The sequence below is a fragment of the Castor canadensis genome, chromosome 10 (genome assembly GCF_047511655.1).
Source record: "Castor canadensis chromosome 10, mCasCan1.hap1v2, whole genome shotgun sequence".
Taxonomy (NCBI): Eukaryota; Metazoa; Chordata; class Mammalia; order Rodentia; family Castoridae; genus Castor; species Castor canadensis.
In genome coordinates this window covers 83645149-83666397 of record NC_133395.1, presented here as the reverse complement: position 1 = coordinate 83666397, position 21249 = coordinate 83645149, and the positions used below count along the sequence as shown (strand labels likewise).

At 38.6% G+C, this 21249-nt stretch overlaps 1 pseudogene; it reads left to right on the top strand.

Moving 5' to 3' along the window:
• The window catches only part of LOC141411373 (palmitoyl-protein thioesterase ABHD10, mitochondrial-like), a 90724-nt pseudogene extending 77857 nt beyond the window's left edge, over window positions 1-12867 (top strand).
• The last annotated feature ends 8382 nt before the right edge of the window (window positions 12868-21249 follow it).

Here is a 21249-nt window from a genome sequence, read left to right as displayed (position 1 = left end):
GCAATGGATATTTTTTTCAACATGGGTATTGCTGTCTCACCAGCATCTCAGCTGAGGAAAATCACAGGATTCTGAGGGCTGGAGATGGGCAGGCCTTTCCGGTCATCTTTTAGTCCCATATGCATCCAGAGTCACAGAGCTATGGTGGCCTGTAGTGTCCACTGTGGAAGATACCTCTTGTGGGGAACAGGTTTCAACCACAGTCATGGTGACCACAGCCACCATGCCTAGGGTGGATCCAGAAGATGCTCTCTGTGTACTCAGTTCTAAGAGAGGTGACACCATCTGGATGACTCCCAGAAATGCTGGGGGTGAGGTGTCTGATAGCATCTGAGATTCCTAGCCAAGTAGTTTTCTGGAGTCAGGACAATTTGGTCTCCATTCAGAATAGAAGCAATCTAGAAAGACCTGGAATGGGGCTCACTACCTTCCACACAATTTTAGGTACTGTGAGAATCTGATAAGTAATCCTACTCTCATGGATTAAAGTGCCATGGCCCATGTGGGGGCCCTCTGGTTCAGGACAGGAGACCCCTCAGCAAGACAAAGAAAGCCCATTTCTCCTTCCTCTTGGCAAAGAAACCTTGGGATGTGGGTTGTGATAATGATTTGATAGAGGAAGATGAGGGAATTGTGAGTGTCATTTCAACTCAGTGAGAGGCTTGAGCTGCATTAATCTGTGAGCTCAACTTGAAGTGTCTCCTTACCCAGGTCCACCCCAGCCAATGTGCCTCATGAATTAATAATGCATCCCCCAGTTTTACAGATCAGACAGTCAGTCTTTACTCTGGTGTTCTGCTCACCTCTAAGGATTGACATCTAATCTCACAGTAAGATGCCTACGGGATCGCGTGCATCCCTGGAGGGTTAGGGGAGTGTCACATTCCTTTCTGTACCTCTGATGTCTAGCACAGAGATAATGTGAAATTGACAATCAGTAAGTTTTTATCCATTGAGTTCTTGAGATGGTTTGGTATAAGACTACAGTTAGCAATTTATTTTTCTTTCTGAAAATGTCACCATCTCAATAAATGACAACTCAATTTTTCTAGCTACTAAAACAAACAAACAAAGACATGCATGTGCCACCAACACAATCCTGGAATCACACTTTGTCACATGTCATGCCCAGTCTTGGCATGTGAGAAAATAAGATTTTCTTTCAGCAAATCTTATTGTTGTTCCCTTCTCTGTGCACCCCAGCTTCTATCCCTTCTCTTGGTCTCTCCTGCTATCAGCAAGCTCCTTGACCCCCTTCACTGGGATTCAAATTGCTTTCTCCCTACTCTGTTCTGCTCTTGCTCCCTCTGTTCTGTTCACAACATGACAGACCATGTGACCTTTTAAAATCTTCATTCAGACCTATCTGTTCCTGTGTTCAAAGCATGCCAGTGCTTCCCATGACACTCAGAGAGAAAGGTGACATTAAAAAATGTTTTATTAGGGTATGCTAATTGTACAAAGTGAGGGATCTCCTTGTACTACTTCCCACACATTGTAATGTACCTTGATCATGTCTACTCCATCTAGTACTCCTTCTTATCTCCCCTCCCCACCCTCCCTTTTAAAACTTTCTTGAAGATTTTTAAAAATGGGTTTCATAATGACCTTTTCACATAAATGTGGTGAATAAATGTGCATCAATCATATTCTTCCCCTTGCTCTTTTCTGTCCCCCTCCTACCACCTGCTGGACCTCTTTTATGTTTATGTACCTTTTTTCTGTTCATAGCCTTTTTTTCTTTAGCTCTAGATTCTGCACATAGGGGAAGGCATGTGGCATTTGTCTTTCTGGGTCTGCCTTATTTTGCTTAGCATGGTGGTCTCCAGGTTCATCCATGTTTCTGCAAATGACAGAATTTCACACTTTTGACAGAACTCCAAGACCCCGTGTGAGCCTGTACAGTGTCACCTCTCACCCTACATTGTTTCCTCACATTTGCTCTGTTGTAATCACACCTCATTCACGGGCCACTACCATCCTCCTCCCTCCTCAGGACCTTTGTGGCTGCTGTGGTCTTTGTACCTGTAAAACTGTCTCCCTAATATCCACATATTGCCCCTCTCACCTAACTAACGTCTTTCCTCCAATGTCACCTCCACAGGGTGAAGATTTCTGAGTCCTGCTGGCGTATTTCAGCCTCATCCACCCATCTCCTCTTATCCTGCAGCCTGCTTTGTATGTCTTCTTTATTTCTCATACCACTCAAGACCTTACGGATTCACCTTTCCTCATTTTTATGGCTCATGGGAAGCTTCTCTAGAAGCTCTTTCAGGCAGGACTTTCCCTATGTCTCCACCTGTTCCTTTAGTTTCCTGCGTTGGTGTCGTGTGTTAGGAAAGGTATCTTCTAGAAGGATACTACCCATGTCACTCTACATTGCCACACTAAGAGAAAGACAGCTTTTTCACGTCCCTTTTGCAGGATGTATGAAAGGTTACTTTCCAGCAGAAAGATCGGTTCTACAAGGCAATCGCGAAGTATTCTTGTGTATGCTTCTCGTAGACTATAGTTTGTAGACATCATGAGTTGTCAGTTGACATTCGCAGTGTCTCAGGTTTTTTGCTGCTCAAGGATGAATCCATTTCCCTGGTGGTGATGGTCATGAGCTGTACACCGAGGTCATGACTTCGATGTCTTTGTATGGACAGGAGCATTCACCATTTGGAGTTCTGTAAGTTAGTTTAGCTTCCCCAGCAGGGTGACTCTATTTTTATATTTTCTATGTTTCTAGATACTTTTCCTATTATAAAAATCCTTTTCCTGTGGTATTATAACCTTTACAGCTAAACTCCATGTTCACATCAGGATTCAGTGTCCCCCCAACCAGCATATAAGGTAGCTTTTTAGACACCTTCATCTCAGTCCTTATGATACAAGGTGCTCCTGCAGGAGCACTCCTCACACTAAAATGCTTACATGGAGGGTTTCAGTTTTATGTCGGAGCAACTACACATGTTAAGGAGGCCTCTGATGGGGACATAGGGCCCTCCATGACCCTAGGGTTGGTTAAGTTCTAATTCAGGTCTGGAGGTTAAGTGAAATGAGACAAAGACATCCACCAAATTTTGGCCTTCACAAGAGGTGGAAACCAGTTTAGAGTGGGTTAGACAGTGAATGAGTGGTGGGAATTTGTAGACAGCTGTTTTGAGACTTTAGTACAAGAAATAGTGAAAGATGGGTGGTAGCTAGAGGAAAGCAAGAGATTTAAAAAGTCTTCTTCAAAACTGGGAGGTAAGAGGAAGGTGTTTAGATTGCCATTAATGGTCCAGTAAAAATGGATGCAGGAGAGAAGTCAACTGCTTAAGTTTTCCTTCCTTCCTTCCTTGCAGGACTGGGGCTTGAACTCAGGGCTTAGCACTCACAAAGCAGGTGCACTTGAATCACTTCTAGTGTGGCTCTGGCTACTTTGGTGATAGGGTCCCACGAACTATTTCCCTGAGCTGGCCTCAAACCTCAATCCTCCTGATCTCAGCCTCCCAAGTAGCTAGGATAACAGATGTGAACCACTGGTAGCCAGCTTGCATGTATTTTTTGAGAAAGGGAGAAGGGAGAGAGAGATTGGGTTTTGATAGGGTGCTACAAGGAAGGATTTCTGGTTGGTGGTTTCATTTTCTCATTGAAGGAGGGGTGAGATTTTCACATATAAGAGGGGACACACCTGCTTATGAGTAGCTTTTAGGAAGCAGGTAACTTATGTGGGCCTCATTTTCCTAGTCTATAAAATGGTGATGCTGCTGATGGTTATTGTGATGACTGGCTCAGTTTCTAGCACAGAAAGCATACAATAAGTGCTGTGTGGTTTTTTCTGTCTTGTGGATAGATGACCTTCACCTTCACCATCACTGAGGAGGAAACTTTGTGATTCACACTTCAGCACAGGCTGGACTGAGGAATGGGCATGAGCACTGGTGTTTATGGCCCAGGCAAATTAAATGTACAGGGAATCAGATTTACTGAAGTGTACCTAGTTGATAGGTACCATTGCAATTTCAGAGACTCTGGGAATAGTGTAAGAATTAAAAATAGAAATAAATTGCAAAAAACACTGGCAGAGATACTTAGTATTTATCTACTGTTAGTTGACACCTACTAATTGAGATGTAAAAAAAATCAATATCCATTTCAGGCCACTAAGGGTATGTGTTAGGTTTTGTTGATTCTGTATATGTGAGAACAAACTTGCAATCTGGAAAGTTACTCAGTAACAAAACAGTGTGTCTTATGAATAATCATTCATGGAGCAAAGACTTGTATATTTCTTTTCACTGAGAAGGGTTTTATTGCCACTAGCATGAAGTGGACGTACCAGAGTTGTGGTTACGATTTCCGGGCACAACCTTCTTGGAAATATTCTTGTCAAAGCAGCTGTCCCTGCTTTGGGTGTGGACTGAGTGTGAAAGTAGAAAGTGAACCCTCAATCAATTCCTGCTTCCCCACTAAACTAACCTGCTTCTGATGTCTGAAAATAATACACTCCGCAAATTAAGAATGTTATGTTTCATTTATCAAGAAGATGTCTAAATAGCCACAGTGAAGCATCTCATAAAGTATTGATATCTTCTGTGCTTAATCCTATCAGGAACTGCTTTAAAATGTCTAATTTTTATGGAGATTTTTACACACTCTTACCTAAGGAATGACTTTGGGTGCGAATCACCAGACTGTAGACATTGAAATGGAAAAAATGTTTTTACATCCAAGTTAATCAAAGTAAAAAGAATATACACACAGAAGTTAGACAGAGACTAATTACTAATTTGCCCTGAGAATGTCAAGTTGTTTTTTTAAATGAAACCTAAAATATAAAAAGTTCAAGGCCTTAGTGCACCATGTATGACTACCTCATTTCTACCTTTTCTCTCCTTCCCTGCACTGGGTAAAATCTTAACTAAATTTTGTTCTACCTAACCTGGTGTTTATTTCAGAATACTTCATTTCAAATAAAAATAACATCCAAATTGCTAGTGGATGCCATTAAAATCAATGACTATGTGAACTTGATGGGGAACATAACAGCTGTGAGTAGAAACCTCAGTCTGCTGCCCGTTTCTCCCCCAACCCTAATCTGGGACAGGACTCTGGTCAGCATACAGGGGCAACACTGTGGATAACTTTGCCTTTGTAGCTTTCACATCGTAGTATTTAATTATTGTCCACAGTCTTGGAACATCTGTCCCCTCGCCTCCCATCTATTAGGTATACATAGCTCAAAGGGATTTTGATCCATCTCTTCCTAAATGAGTCAAAAAGACCGCTTCTTTCCTTACACTACTCTCCAGTCCCAGCCACTAATCCACTGATGCTCTCCCCATACCACCTGCTGATTGTTAAGTTCACTGGACATTTTTAGTCTTCATCTGACACTGATGGACTAGCCATTCAAAATACCATGGACAAAAAGTTATGATATCAAGAAGAAAGTGTTTCTATGAGAAACAACCATCTGGAGAAACGAGGAGTGGCCTGTGGGACCTCCTTCCTTCTTTAGCTCTGAGCTGTGAGTTCTGGTCAAGTGTCTATAAAACATCTGAATAAGGTCTGTTTTTCTCTGCATTTTTTCCTTCTCAAAATGAACAAGTGGAGGGTAAAATTAATGCACTCTCCTTCTTTGCTCATGGAAATCATGTGTGTGGGTCACAGGGTTTCCACAGTGAGTGTGGTCAAGTTTGTCAAGTAACCTGCCCTTTTCAGATAGATACCATGTACAGCCCTATGGTTTGTGTTGGAGAGGCTCTGGGTCTCCCTTTTACATGGGCATGACATGAATCCCCATAAGACCTATGGGGTGGGGAGTAGGGTATGGTGAGTCAAGCCATACTCCAAGCTCTGGGCCCAGGTGCTTGGGTGGACAGCCTTTCTGCCACCTCCTACCAGGCAGTCTTGGTGTGTTACTTGCCCCTCTGCCCCTTAGTGTCTTAATCTGTAAAATGGAACTGAGAGTAGTGGGTTGTTATCTGTGTTACAAGATAATCTGCACAAAGCTTTGAGAAAAGAGCTTGATGTGAAGTAAGCACCCAATAAAAATTAGCTACTGATAGTTATCAGAATTAAAATCAGAATTAGAATGAAAATAGCATAGGTTTGGTATTAGCCTATTACTGGGCTGACTTTAGTGCTTACTGGTGAATCCCTTGTCTCAGTGTGGGAAGGAAGGCAAGGATAGAGAGAATGGAAATGACAATAGGGCTGGGTGGGCACAGAAGATGACAATTCTTCATGTAGACAGTATGGCTGAGGCTTCCTTAGTCTTACTGCCTACAAAGATAGGTGCTTTAGATGTTTTTAGATTTTGAAAATACATGTAACTTTGTATATACCCAGTGAGGTAATTGAGCATGAGAGCCAATTCTAAAGACAAAATTCCTTTGTGCACATAGTCTGAGGGTAATTTTATACAATATCTTTCAGATGGCTTGTGTTGTGAATGTGCCCATCACCTGTGATCAGGTGTGAGATTTTCTACATGTGGTGTCATGTCTTTGCTCAAAGAGTTTCAGATTTTGGAGCATTATGGAGTTTGGAGTTTTGGATTAGAGATTCTCAATTTATAAATAACAGACACAAGGAGGCGGGATATACTTGTCTTTCAAATACAAGTAGATGATTTTAAATAGAGCAATTACAAAGAGATGCTGTACAAGTACCACTTATCTTTATAATCAATAGTTTGAACAACAGAAACTCAAGTATGAAACTTCACCCTGTCTTTGGGAGATTTTCATACTTTATGCTGAGGAACGGCTTACATGATGATATTTAGAACAGCAAATTAAGAGCTATTTTTAAGGGCAGGGTCATTTCCATTCTTCATAGTTTCTAAAAGACTAGAGGTTATGGGTAGCTCTTTCACAAACCATGCTCCTATAAGTTATATTGAATCCATAGGGTTTTTTTTTAATCATGTTAGGCATTGTTCTTTCTGTGATTATGAATATAAATTTCATACTACATAACTGTGTGAAAACTCTTAGCTGTGACTCATTTTCCTCTTCTCCATACCAAGAGGTTGGTACTCATTGAATGACCTCCCGGTCCCTTGATTGATGTTATTGTCTAGTTGATTCTGGGTGTGAGGTAATGAACAGATACAGCTTTAAGTTCCTCCTGAGTTACTGCTGCTGGAGGTCCCTGTGATTGCATAAGGAGAAAAGTCATGGCTGGCCAATAGAAGAGACTTGCTGTTGGTTTTCAGGTTCAATGCTAGGCAAATAGTGACTTTTCCTTCAAGAGGAATTTGAAATGCCCCAGACACTGTCATGGTTACAGGAAATGTATTGTGCTGGAAAGAATGAAGAGGAAAATTTTACACTGGAGAAGAAGAGGGCTATAGCATCAGACCACTGCTCGGGGCACAGTGATGATCCGAGTGTGCCTATGATTATTTCCAGACTCATCAAGATGACGAAAAATCCTGAATATAAGGGGGAAACTCTCGTTTTTGCTGGAAAGTAGGGAGAGGATCAGTGCACATTAGAATTTTGTTGATTTCGTCAAAGGCCTGAGTGGGATCACTGGGGAAGAAAAGTCAACTGAATTCCCAACCTCATGAGAAAGACAAAACTTAACCTCTTCATCAGGGACTTGAAGGGAATTCTAAAACTCCTCTCTCTGTACAACAATTTAAGCAAGAATAGTCATCTGAAAATTAAAATACCATTCTTAACATAATGTTTGAATAACTAGAGTTATGTGTAATTTAGAAGATTAAGTGATAACATTGCATACAAAAATTTTTAGGAAACCAGTAAAAACAGAACTCCAGTGAAAATGTGCAGCTTTGAGTGTTTTCACTATTTAGCTGGAGAAGTTAAATGCTCCCTTGGCTTCCCACCTTGGTCTCCTCCATGCCTTCTCCCTGGCTCGTTCTCTACAGCCTCTGAATACTGGTGGTGCCCAAAGCTGGTCATTGGCTGCTGCCTGAGACACACTCTGAATGGCTTCACTTTGTCCCTGACTTTAACTCTTGACGTGTGATTGCACTCACTGTTAGATTCTGAATGTTCCTCTCACTACACATTCAAGTGCTCATTCCTGTCAGGCCCACTTTTGCTACCTTAGCCCAAGTTTTCATCACTTCTTTAAAGTAACCTCAGACCTAGTCTCTGATATTTACTGATGCCACCCTCTGATGAGTTCTCCACCCCCTGTCAGAGGAAACTTTTAAAATATGCAAATAATCTCATCCCTTAACTTAAAGGTTTTAATATCTTCCCTTTTGGCTATGGTGGAGGCCTCACCCCAGCTGAAGGGTCAGAGGTCATTCACCATCTGGCCCTTCTTGCCTCCCAAGCCATGTGTAAGACTGTTCTCTCTGTGTTTTCTTTGCATTCTTTGATTTTTGGAATATGTCATGTGGAATGTTCAGACAGCTGGACCCTTAAATGTTTGCAGCGTATTTCTCTCTCTCTCAGATTTATCAGACATCTAAAGCATTGGATCAATTTTTCCTTATTTGTATTCATTATTATTTATTTTTCCCAAGGCCAATCACCTGTGTTCATACCCGTGTACATTTACATTTGCTGAAATGAGTTTTTAATCATAGTGCTTCCTTTGTAAGTAATTTATTATCTTAATTACACATTACTTTGTATTAGAATTATGTCCTTGAGACAACTTATTGATTTATACTTTCATTAAAAAATCTTTAGATTTAATTTTAGAATTAATTCTAAGATTTTATAGAATTGATTTTAAAGAAATTAAAAATGTTTAAAATGTATAGATTAAGTTGAAGTAAAGTGATTTTACTCTTTACTGGTTTTAGTAGGTCACCTTACAGTAGGTACCCTGCACTTATTCCGTTAAGATATTCCTCTAATGCACATTAACATGTTTACCTGAATTGTGAGGCTTTCTTTTTTTTTTTTTTAAAGGAAGACATATTTGTCTAACTGGTTTGACAAGGAGGATCAATTTTAGTAACTAGTTAATATGATGAAAATTTTCTGTCAGTTTAGAGAGCTTATTTGTAGATATAAGGTGTTCACAAAAAGTATATTTAAAATATTTGTTAAAAGAATCTATCACAAAATGTGTACAAGTCTTATTTATTGCTTCATTGAATTGTAGGGTAGCAAAAATGTTGATTGCCTTTAGCAAGGAGTGAGTGAATCCATTATGGATTATAGCACATCCACATCCTTCTTTCCTACTGGTGACTTTGTCTTCGAGGGTACAGTGGCAAGGTCTGGTGACATTTTCAGTTGAGAGTGGTGGGTCATCTGGCAGCTGTGGGCTCAAGGTGGGTAAACATCCTCAGTGTATGGGACGGTCCCCCAGCAGACATCCTGGTGTACAACAAGAATAAAACAGCCATTCAACAGCAATTTGGGGACTGGGGTGTGGCTCACTGGTAGAGCACTCACCCAGCATGCTTCTATCCCCACTGCCGCACACAAAGTATAATTTAAAACTCTATCTGTTTTCTTTAAAGCGGTTTCACAGGTAGCGTTGATGTGGTAGAAAAGTCTGTATGGAGTGATGTCTCTCCTCATGTGCTTGCTTTTGTGTATGCAGGGATTGCACAGGAACAGTGGACTCCTGAGAGCATGTAAGCAAGGGACTCCACTTGTTTATTCTAGGTGGGTAGACATGTTGCAGGGGAAAGGAGGAGAGCCCCAGGATACAGAAAGAAGCTTAAAAGACAACAACACTGTGTTGACACAAAACTTTGTATGTTAAAGTATAAATAAATTCAAAAACTAAAAGCTGTCCATGTCCCTACTCTATACCGGTTTTTAATACTAGCACGTTAGATTTCTGTCACTATAACAAAATGCCTGAAATAATTCACTTATAAAGAAAAATGGTTTATTTTGTCTCAGAGATTTGGTGTTTCCAGTCCAAGATCAGGTGGACCCATCAGTTTGGAACCCTGGTGGGACTGCCAGGTAACAATGGTAAGGAACACTGCTGACTGCTTTCTTCATGGCCAGGAAACAAAAGAGGAAGGGGATGGGTGCTATAATTCCATTTGAGAGCACGCGCCAACGACCTAAACACCTCCCACTAAGCCCCTCCTCCTACAGATCCCATCGTCTCCCAGAAGGGCTACCTGGGGACCAAGCCTTTGACTCATGGACCTTTGGAAGACATGTAGCATGATAATATTTGAAAAGATTAAAGCAAAAAAGGTGGTGCTTGCTTTTGGGAAATTCCCACATGGTCAGAGAGGAATTAAGACTTATCCCTAACAGGAAAGGCAGTCAGCGACCTTCTGTAGTAGTGTGCCTTGGCAGGATGACCCGTATGTGAGCAGGAGTGAGAACACCACGTGAAGGGGGGGCATGGGTGACATGTGGCACAGTGTGAAAGGAAGCTTCCAGAAGAGGGATGCTTTTCAACTAGGCACTGCTGTCGGAGGCAGTGTCACACAACAAAGACCATTTTTCATGACTTTGGGAAAGGACTGTACTTTCTCACCTTGGCTCCAGCTGGCTTACAGATGGAAGGTGAAGGCCCTATGCAGGTGTGGGGGCAGGGGATGGATATGGGCAACTCACGGAGACCATGCAGCACACTGACAGAGCACTGGCTGTGAGGGAGACAAAAGCAGAGGGGTTCCGGGTTTTAGAAGGACTCCATTGATTAACTCTCCTAGGAACACACTATGGCTCAGGGCTTAGGAGCATGGATCTATTTTTTTGGGCAGTTTTTTATTAGTGTATATTGATTATACAAAACAGCGGGCTTCCTTATGACCCACTTCCATACAGTACTCCGGACAAGATTTAAAGGCTAAGGGACTGGAATGCATGTACGGTAAGGTAAGATTTTAGAACTAGAGCAGAGCGGTAAGAGTCTTCTGGGGTCAGAAGTCAAGATAACCAGGGTCTTTCTGAAGAGAGATCAACAAAATCCAGTGTCAGTGTCTCCTTTTGTTAGATTTTCCTGTCTCCAATTCGATCTTATCAAGAGCAGTCTATATACTCAATCATATTTCAGGAAACGCAAATTTGAAAGGGCATGGTCCTCAATAGTGCTTAATAATATTTAGTGGTGCTTAATTAGTTTTTAATATTTAATGATTATATTGCTACTATCTAGTCTTCACCAAGCTCTTCCTGGGAAATTCTTTCAAGGTTTGTAAAGATAACCTAGATCATAAATTTATTTTAAAAATGAACCTTGGTTATGATAATCCCTTTTAGAATGATTCAAAGAGCGAAGAATGAAATAAGGAAAACAAGTTCTTTGCAAAATTTCTCAAATACGAGGAACCAAAGGCACAGGGTCTTTCATAATTTGACATTTATATATTGTAAAAAGTTAGAGAAATTGAATTTATTAATATGCACGTATATGTCATTATATATAAACTGTTTAAATTCTATGCTATCTACAAGAAGTCTAAAAGAAACCTACTTTTATGAAGACCTATCATTTGTGAAAACATGGGTAGAGCTAGAGATTACGATATGTGAAATAAGCCATGTTCAAAAAAACAAATACTGCATGATCTCACTCGTGTGTGGGTGTAAAAAGGTGATCTCATAGAAGGTGAGCGTGGAATGGTGTTGGGAAGAGTAGGGGGAGGGAGGGAGGGGAAGCAGTGGATCAGTGGGTGTACGATACATAAGAAACTCTGGAGCGCGGACGCAAGGGCGGCGCTGAAGAAGGCGGGCAAGGGGTTGTCACTGTGGCGTCTTGGGTACCCTGTCGGAGCTGGGGCTGGGCAGCCGTCTCCTTTCGCCCGCAGCGTAGCCTCCTCTCGTTGCTTGCACCGAAGTCCCCGCGGGCGCCCTTTTGGCTCCCAGCTTGCAGACAAAAGACATCACTCTCTTTCCTTAGTCGACCTGACCTTCCAAACCTGGCTTATAAGAGTCTAAAAGGCAAAAGTCTAGGAATTATCTTCGTCCCTGGCTATCTTTCTACTATGACTGGTACAAAAGCATTGGCGATTGAGGAGTTTTGCAAATCTCTAGGTCATGCCTATATGAGATTTGACTACTCAGGAGTTGGAAATTCATATGGTAACTTAAAAGAATGTACAGTGGGGAAATGGAGAAAAGATGTGCTTTCTATAACTGACGACATAGCTGTAGGACCACAGACACTAGTTGGATCTAGCCTTGGTGGATGGCTCATGCTTCATGCTGCAATTGCAGGCCAGAAAAGGTCGTGGCTCTTATCGGTATAGCTACAGCTACAGATGGCCTTGTGTCACAGTTTCATCAGCTTCCTGTTGAGGTAAAAAAGGAAGTAGAGATGAAAGGTGTGTGGACCATGCAATCAAAATACCACGAAGAAGGGTTTTACCACATTCAGTACAGTTTCATTAAGGAAGCAGAGACCACTGCTTGTTACATAGCCCTATTCCTGTGAGCTGTCCTATAAGATCGCTCCATGGCATGAAGGATGACATAGTGCCTTGGCATACATCCATGCAACTTGCCAATCAAGTACTTAGCACAGATGTGGATGTCATCCTCCGGAAAAACAGTGATCATAGAATGAAGGAAAAAGCAGACATTCAACTTCTCCTTTACACTATTGGTGACTTAATTGATAAGCTTTCAATGATGTCTTTGCAGAAATAATACAAATTGTGATCAAAGTACTGGCTGCTGTGTAGAAATTTTTCTTCCTTCAATTTTTGATTTTTTTTTCATTAAAATATTTATTTTTTTATTCAAGAGATATTTACCTTTCTTATGCATATGTTAGCTGTGCCAGCCCTTAATTGTGTTCTTTTCTACTTAGGATTATAATAAAGCTTGAATATTTTGTTTTTTGTTTGGCACCATTATATATGGAAATCTGTAAAATTACTTCTGATTTTTAAAATACAGTTTACAGGATATAGGGCGATGTTAATTGAAATAAATTTGAAATGATTGGGGAAATATCTGAAGCATAATAAAGTTAAAATAAGAATACCAAAAAAAAAAAAAAAAGAAACTCTGGCATGCTACTGTGCACTAGGGTGAATATGGACAACAATGATGTACTATATATAGGAGACCCTTGGCTTCTGCAGGTATATGGTTCCAAGGAGACTGTGGTTGCTTTTATTAATTGATTATATTTCTGGTTGCACTTGGTTAAACCTGCATGTAATGTATCTATGAACAAGTCAGGCTTACTGTATTTCAAAAAGTTAGAAGAAATTTAAATGTTCTCACCAAGAAGAAATAATAAATATCACCTGGAGATACATATGACCTGATTTAAACATTATACAATGCATGCATGTATGGAAACATCACAAATACTCCTCCCCCCAAAGGTAGGTATATTTTTATGTTTTGTTTGTCAGAAAATAGATCAAAATTTTAAAACTCTACTTTTATAAAGAAATAGCTATGCTTAATCTAGTAAGGTTGATTAAAATATATCATGTACATGCAAATCACAAGAAAACTGATGTGACTATATTAGTATTAGAAAAAGCAGAATTCAGAACAAGGAATATTGTCTAAAATAGTGACATAAAATGGACCTAAAGATAACAGGTTAGTTCAAAGAGAACCATTTGAAATGCTCATACACCTAAAGTGAGCTTTAAAATACATGAATAAAAACATGTAACTATGGATAGAAGTAAGCACTTCTCTGTCAGCAATTAGTACAAGAATACAAGTAGTTAGTAGGATGTAAATTACTTGAACAATGGGATCAACCAAGTTCATCGAATAGATGTTTAATAGAGCAAGCTGTTCAAAAGAAGCACTGAAGGTCTTTCAAGTGCACTTTGCATTTTCAACAAACGTAGACCATATGTTGTACTCTAAAATAAGACTCAAGAGCTTAAAAATATTCAAATTATATGTGTTTTCTCTGATCTCAATGGGATTATATCAGATAGAAATGTCTTATATATCTTCAAATGTTGAAAATTAAACATCACAATTCTAAATAATCCATAGGTCAAAGAAGATATCAAAAGGGAAATGGTAAAGTATTTTTGGAACATTTTATTAGCATGGAGTATTTGCACAAGTGGATTCATTGTGACATTTCCATATATACTTCCAATGTTAGATTCACCCCCACCATCACCTTCTCTCCCCACTTATTAAAACAATTTCATCAGGTTTCATTGTTCTAGCTTCATACAAGCAAATAAAGTACATCGGCCACACTCCCCCTCCTTTGTTTACCCTCCCTCTCTCACTGTTACCTACCCCTGAAGAGGACCTGTTTTATGTTTCTGTCTTTCAATTTTAAGTGTAAATTCACTGTTCAAATGGGTTTTGCCATGGTATTTCACACATGCATATATTGTATTTTAATCAAATTAAACCCATCTATTATTCTCCTTCTCTTCCCCTCCTAACACCCCTGTAATTCAACAGCTTTCATTGCATGGCATTCTGAACTCTTCAATACACAGATTCAAAGTACCTCAATATTACTCACTACCATTCTCCTTTTCTTTCCTATCTCCTCCAGAGCCCTTCAAATAGTCCCACTATTACAAGCATTGTATGTACACATATAGGTCTAGTTTCCACATATGAGTGAAAACATATGACCTTTGTCCTTCTGAACCTGGCAAGTCCATCCATTTACCTAAAAACTACATTATTTCATTTTTTTATGACTGAAAAACACTCCATTTTGTGTATAGGTAACAGATTTTCTTAACCTATTTATCATTTGTAAGGCATCTGGGCTGTTTCTGTAGCTTGGTTATTGTGAACAGTGCTGCAATAAACATCAGTGTGCAAGTGTCTTTATTGTATCCTGACTTACTGCCCCAAAATGGTATTACTAGATCTTACGGTGGTTCTGTTTTTAGCTTTTGAGGAACCTCCATGCTGCTTTCCATAGTGGTTGTACTGATTTATATTCCCTCCAATAGTAGATAAGGTTCCTCTCCCCCACTCCACATCCTTGCCAGCATTTGTGGGTTGTGTTCTCCGTTATAGCAATTCTGACTGGAGTGAGGTAAAATCTCAGTGTCACTTTGATTTGCATTTTCTTTGCAGTCAGAGATGTTGAACATTTCTTTAGGTATTTATTGGCCATTTGTACTTCTTTTGAGAATTGTCTGTTCAGTTGCTTTGTCTATTTATTAATTGAGTTGTCAATTCTTTGGGAGTTCAGTTTTTTGAGCTCCCTGTGTATTCTGGTTATTAATCTCTTGTCAGATGTATAGCTGGCAAAGATTTTCTCCCATTCTGTAGGCTGCTTTTTTAGTGTAATGGCTGTTTCTTTTGCTGTGCAGATCCCATTTATCAATCCCTTCTCTCATTTCCTGAGCTATTACAGTTCTATTCAGGAAGTTATTGACCATGCCTATTTGTCCAGAGTTGTCCCTATTATTTTGTGCAGTGGTCTCACAGTTTCAGATCTTACATTGAGATCTTTGATCCACTTGAATTGATACTAGTATATGGTGAGAGTCTGGGATCTAGTTTCATTCTTCTACTTGTGGATATTCAGTTTTCCCAGAACCATTTGCTGAAGAGACAGTCTTTTCTCCAATGAATGTTTTGGGCTCCTTTGTCAATAATCAAATGGCTATACCTGTGTGAATTTATCTCTGGATCTTCTGTTCGGTTCCATTGGTCTGTGATCTGCTTTTGTGCCAGGACCATGATGTTTTTATTGCTATGGCTCTGTAGTATAGTTTGAAGTCAGGTTTTGTAATACCTCCAGTGTTGCTCATTGTGCTCAATATTACTTTGGCTATTCAAGGTCTTTACTTTAGGATCAATTTTTCTATCTCAGTGAAGAGTATCATTAGAATTTTTAACATATAGATTGCTTTTGGTAGTATACCCATTTTCACAATATTAATTCTGCTGATCCATGAGAACGGAAGGTCCTTTTTTTTCAAACAGAAAAATTAGTAATTTATTTAAGGTTTCTTTAGTTATGTACAATTGTACATACTAAATTTACATCTTACATTAAGATATAAGCAATATTTCATAGATATATTGGCTATAAAAAGAATGCAAAAGAAATATTAGAATTTGGCATGGGGAGAAAAGGTGTATACGAGGTACATAATAACACCCTAACAAATATCAAGCCTAAAGAAAACATACACACAAAGTGAGACCAGTTAATAACCAAGATAAGAGATGAAAATTGCCACTGAAGCAGATCAACTTTATTCAATGCCCTGATAATGCCCTATTTGCTCTTCCTCATTATGCTTTCTTAGTACTTATAAATTATCATTTAATTATGCTGGCAAGTGGTAATTGTCAAATAAAGCTCAGATAGGTATAAGCCCTCAGGCTGCCCATGACAGAAAAATATCTGTTAAAGCTGAGCTGATTCATATGCTTAGGAAATAATTTCCTTTATTCTTTTTTATTCTTGCCAACAAATTATATGAACTGGCACTTTGTGCTTTGTAGACATTTTGAAGTCTATGTAGATTACAGAAAAAGAAAAATTAGTTGTTTCAATATCTTCTATTTCTAAATTATTCTACTGATTTAAGACACCATGTACTGAGAGAACAAAAGAGTGCCAAAGATCAAGAACTTCAAACCTTTCTCTTTTTATGGTTTATGCTCAGGTCATTTTCAGTTGAGGAAATCAAGATTTGGAGAATTATTTTACATATTGTATAATGGATTTTACATAAAGTAGGAACTGGAACATGACATTCATCCCATTAGGAGAGATACAGAAATCTCTTTCTCCTTAAGTCTCTTACTACTTATGTTTATTTAGTACTCATCTACCCACCTCTTTTGTATTATTACAAAAAAATTTTCCAGCTAATTGCAGCACTTTGGCTGTGGAATATAAACACAAATAGAGGATTAAAATGCTTATAAAAAGATAAGTTGAGATCAACAGGACATTTAATTTATATCGAATATTTAGACAATGTTCCATTTTGGTTATTTGTAGACCCACTTGTGAATGAATTTTATTTGCAAAACTGAGCAGAGAAGACATAGAAAATATTCTTCCCCACCCCCCTGCTTGAAAGAGGTAGGAGTGGGAAACCAAAACCCTGTGTGTGTGTGTGTAAATAATCTAAACAAGCTCAAGTTCCTGCTGTAAGTAAAGATTATTACCCTCTTCTCTTGTAATTCCACTTTTCCTTCCCTTCTGGGAGGTGCTTTCATCTTTTGATATCTTTTTCTATTTCTTACTTCAGTGATTTGTAGCTTTTGTTGCAGAGGTCTTTCACATTCTTTATTAAACTTATTCAGAGTTATTTTTAATGTTATTGTGAATGATATTGTTTCCTGATCTCTTTATCTGTCTGTTTATTGCTGATGTATAGAGAAGCTACTGGTTTTTGTATATTGATTTATACCCTGCTACTTTGCTGAATGTGTTTATGAGATCTAAGAGTAGTTTTTGGTGGAATTTTAGGGTAAAAATATATCATCTGCAAATAAGGATAATTTGACTTCTTCCTCCCCTATTTGAATCCCTTTTATTTCTTTCTATTTCTTATTACTTTGGTTAGGAAATCCAGCATATATTGAATAAAAGTGGGTAAGAGTGGACGTACTTGTCTCATTCTTGACTTTAGGGGGAAATCGTTTCAGTTTCTCTCTGTTTAGTATAGTGTTGGCTATAGGTTTGTTATAGTCTTTAGAACCTTGAGGTATGTTCTTTTTTAAAAAAATGTTTATTTTATTCATATGTACATACAATGTTTGGGTCATTTCTCCCCCCTTCCCCCTGTCTACTCCATTACCCCCACCCCCACTCCCTCCCTTACCCCGCCACCCCGCCCTTACCACTCACTACCTGGCAGAAGCTATCCTGCCCTTATCTCTAATTTTGTTGAAGAGTGTATAAGCAAAATAGGAAGGAACAAGGATTTTTGCTAGTTAAGATAAGGATAGCTATACAGGGAGTTGACTCATTAATTTCCTGTGCATGTGTGTTACCTTCTAGGTTAATTCTTTTTGATCTAACCTTTTCTCTAGTTCCTGGTCTCCTTCTCCTATTGGCCTCAGTTGCTTTAAAGTATCTGCTTTAGTTTCTCTTCATTAAGGGCAACAAATGCTAGCTAATTTTTTACGTGTCTTACCTATCCTCATACATCCCTTGTGTGCTCTTGCTTTATCATGTGATCAAAGTCCAATCCCCTTGTTGTGTTTGCCCTTGATCTAATGTCCGCATATGAGGGAGAACATACAATTTTTGGTCTTTTGGGCCAGGCTAACCTCACTCAGAATGATGTTCTCCAATTCCATCCATTTACCAGAGAATGATAACATTTCATTCTTCTTCATGGCTGCATAAAATTCCATTGTGTATAAATACCACATTTTCTTAATCCATTCATCAGTAGTGGGGCATCTTGGCTGTTTCCATAACTTGGCTATTGTGAATAGTGCTGCAATAAACATGGGTGTGCAAGTGCCTCTGGAGTAACCTGTGTCACATTCTTTTGGGTATATCCCCAAGAGTGGTATTGCTGGATCATATGGTAGATCAATGTTTAAATTTTTAAGAAGCCTTCAAATTTTTTTCCAGAGTGGTTGTACTAGTTTACATTCCCACCAGTAGTGTAGGAGGGTTCCTTGTTCTCTGCATCCTCGCCAACACCTGTTGTTAGTGGTGTTGCTAATGATGGCTATTCTAACAGGTGTGAGGTGGAATCTTAGTGTGGTTTTAATTTGCATTTCCTTTATTGCTAGAGATAGCATTTTTTCTTGTGTTTTTTGGCCATTAGAATTTCTTCTTTTGAGAAAGTTCTGTTTAGTTCACTTGCCCATTTCTTTATTGGTTCATTAATTTTGGGAGAATTTAGGTTTTTAAGTTCCCTATATATTATGGTTATCAGTCCTTTGTCTGATGTGTAGCTGGCAAATATTTTCTCCCACTCTGTGGGTGTTCTCTTCAGTTTAGAGACCATTTCTTTTGTTGAGCAGAAGCTTTTTGTTTTATGAAGTCCCATTTATCTATGCTATCTCTTAGTTGCTGAGCTGCTGGGGTTCCATTGAGAAAGTTCTTGACTATACCTGTTAATTCCAGAGTATTTCCTACTCTTTCCTATACCAACTTTAGAGTTCAGAGTCTGATATTAAGATCCCTGATCCATTTTGTGTTAATATTGGTATAGGGCGATAAACATGGATCTAGTTTCAGTTTTTTGCAGACTGCTAACCAGTTTACCCAGCAGTTTTTATTGAAGAGGCTGTCTTTTCTCAATCGTATATTTTCAGAGCCTTTGTCAAAGACAAGTTGGTTATAGGTGTATGGCTTCATATCTGGGTCCTCTCTTCTGTTCCACTGGTCTTCATGTCTGTTTTTGTGCCAGTACCTTGCTGTTTTTATTGTTACTGCTTTGTAATATAGTTTGAAGTCAGGTATTGTTCTTTTGACTAAGTATTGCCTTGGCTATTCGTGGCCTCTTGTGTTTCCAAATAAATTTCACGGTAGATTTTTCAATCTCTTTAATGAATGTCATTGGAATTTTGATGGGAATTGCATTAAACATGTAGATTACTTTTGGGAGTATAGACATTTTTACTATGTTGATTCTACCAATCCATGAGCATGGGAGATCTCTCCACTTTCTATAGTCTTCCTCAATCTCTTTCTTCAGAAGTTTATAGTTTTCCTTGTAGAGGTTGTTCACATCCTTTGTTAGGTTTATCCTAGGTATTTGACTTTTTTTGAGGCTATTGTAAATGGAATTGTTTTCATACATTCTTTTTCAGTTTGCTCATTGTTAGTGTATAGAAATGCTAATGATTTTTCTATGTTGATTTTATATCCTGCTACCTTGCTATAGCTATTGATGGTGTTAGGAGCTTTTGAGTAGTTTTTTGGGTCTTTAAGTATAGGATCCTGTTGTCTGCAAATAGGGATATTTTGACAGTTTCTTTACCTATTTGTATTCTTTTTATTCCTTCTTCTTGCCAAATTGCTCTGGCTAGGAATTCCAGTACTATGTTGAATAGGAGTGGAGATAGTGGGCATCCTTGTCTAGTTCCTGATTTTAGAGGGAATGGATTCAGTTTTTCTCCATTAAGTATAATGCTGGCTGTAGGTTTGTCATATATAACTTTTATGATATTGAGGTACTTTCCTTCTATTCCTAGTTTTCTTAGAGCTTTTATCATGAAATGGTGTTGGATCTTATCAAAGGCTTTTTCTGCATCTATTGTGATGACCAAGTGGTTTTTGTCTTTGCTTCTGTTAATGTGGTTCATTAAGGACATTGGCCTATAGTTCTCCTTTTTGGAGGTGTCTTTGCCTGGTTTTGAGATGAGTGTAATACTGGCTTCATAAAATGAGTTAGGCAGTGTTCCTTCCATTTCTATTTAGTTGAGCAGTTTAAGGAGGGTTGGTGTCAGTTCTTCTTTAAAAGTCTGAAAGAATTCAGCAGAGAATCCATCAGGTCCTGGACTTTTCTTTTTGGGGAGACTCTTGATTGCTGCTTCAATTTCATTTTGTGTTATAGATCTATTCAGGTGATTAATATCCTCTTGGTTCAGTTTTGGATGATCATATGTATCTAGAAATCTGCCCATTTCTTTAAGATTTTTGAATTTATTTGAATATATGTTCTCAAAGTAGTCTCTGATAATTTCCTGGGCTTCCATGGTGTTTGTTGTTATCTCCCCTTTTGCATTCCTGATTCTACTAATTTGGGTTTTTTCTCTCCTCATTTTAGTCAGGTTTGCCAGTGGTCTATCGATCTTGTTTATTTTTTCAAAGAACCAATTTTTGTTTCATTAATTCTTTGTATGGTGTTTTTGTTTCTATTTCATTGATTTCAGCTCTTGTTTTTATTATTTCTCTCCTATTTATTTTGGGATTTGCTTGTTCTTGTTTTTCTAGGAGTTTGAGATGTATCATCAGCTCATTGATTTGAGATCTTTCAGTCTTTTTAATATATGCACTCATGGCTATAAACTTTCCTCTCAGGACTGCCTTTGCTGTGTCCCATAGGTTCCGGTAGGTTGTGTTTTCAATTTCCTTGACTTCCAGGAACTTTTTAATTTCCTCTTTTATTTCATCAATGACCCATTGTTCATTAAGCAATGAGTTATTCAATTTCCAACTCTTTGCATGGTTTTTGTCTTTATTTTTGTTGTTATTTCTAGTTTTATTGCATGGGGATCAGATAGAATGCATGGTATAATTTCTATTTTCTTATATTTGCTGAGGCTTGCTTCATGCCCTAGGATCTCATCTATTTTGGAGAAGGTTCCGTGGGCTGCTGAGAAGAATGTATATTGTGTAGAAGTTGGATGAAATGTTCTGTAGACCTCAAGTAGGTCCATTTGATCTTTGGTATATTTTAGATCTAGGATTTCTTTATTGGTTTTTTGTTTGGATGATCTATCT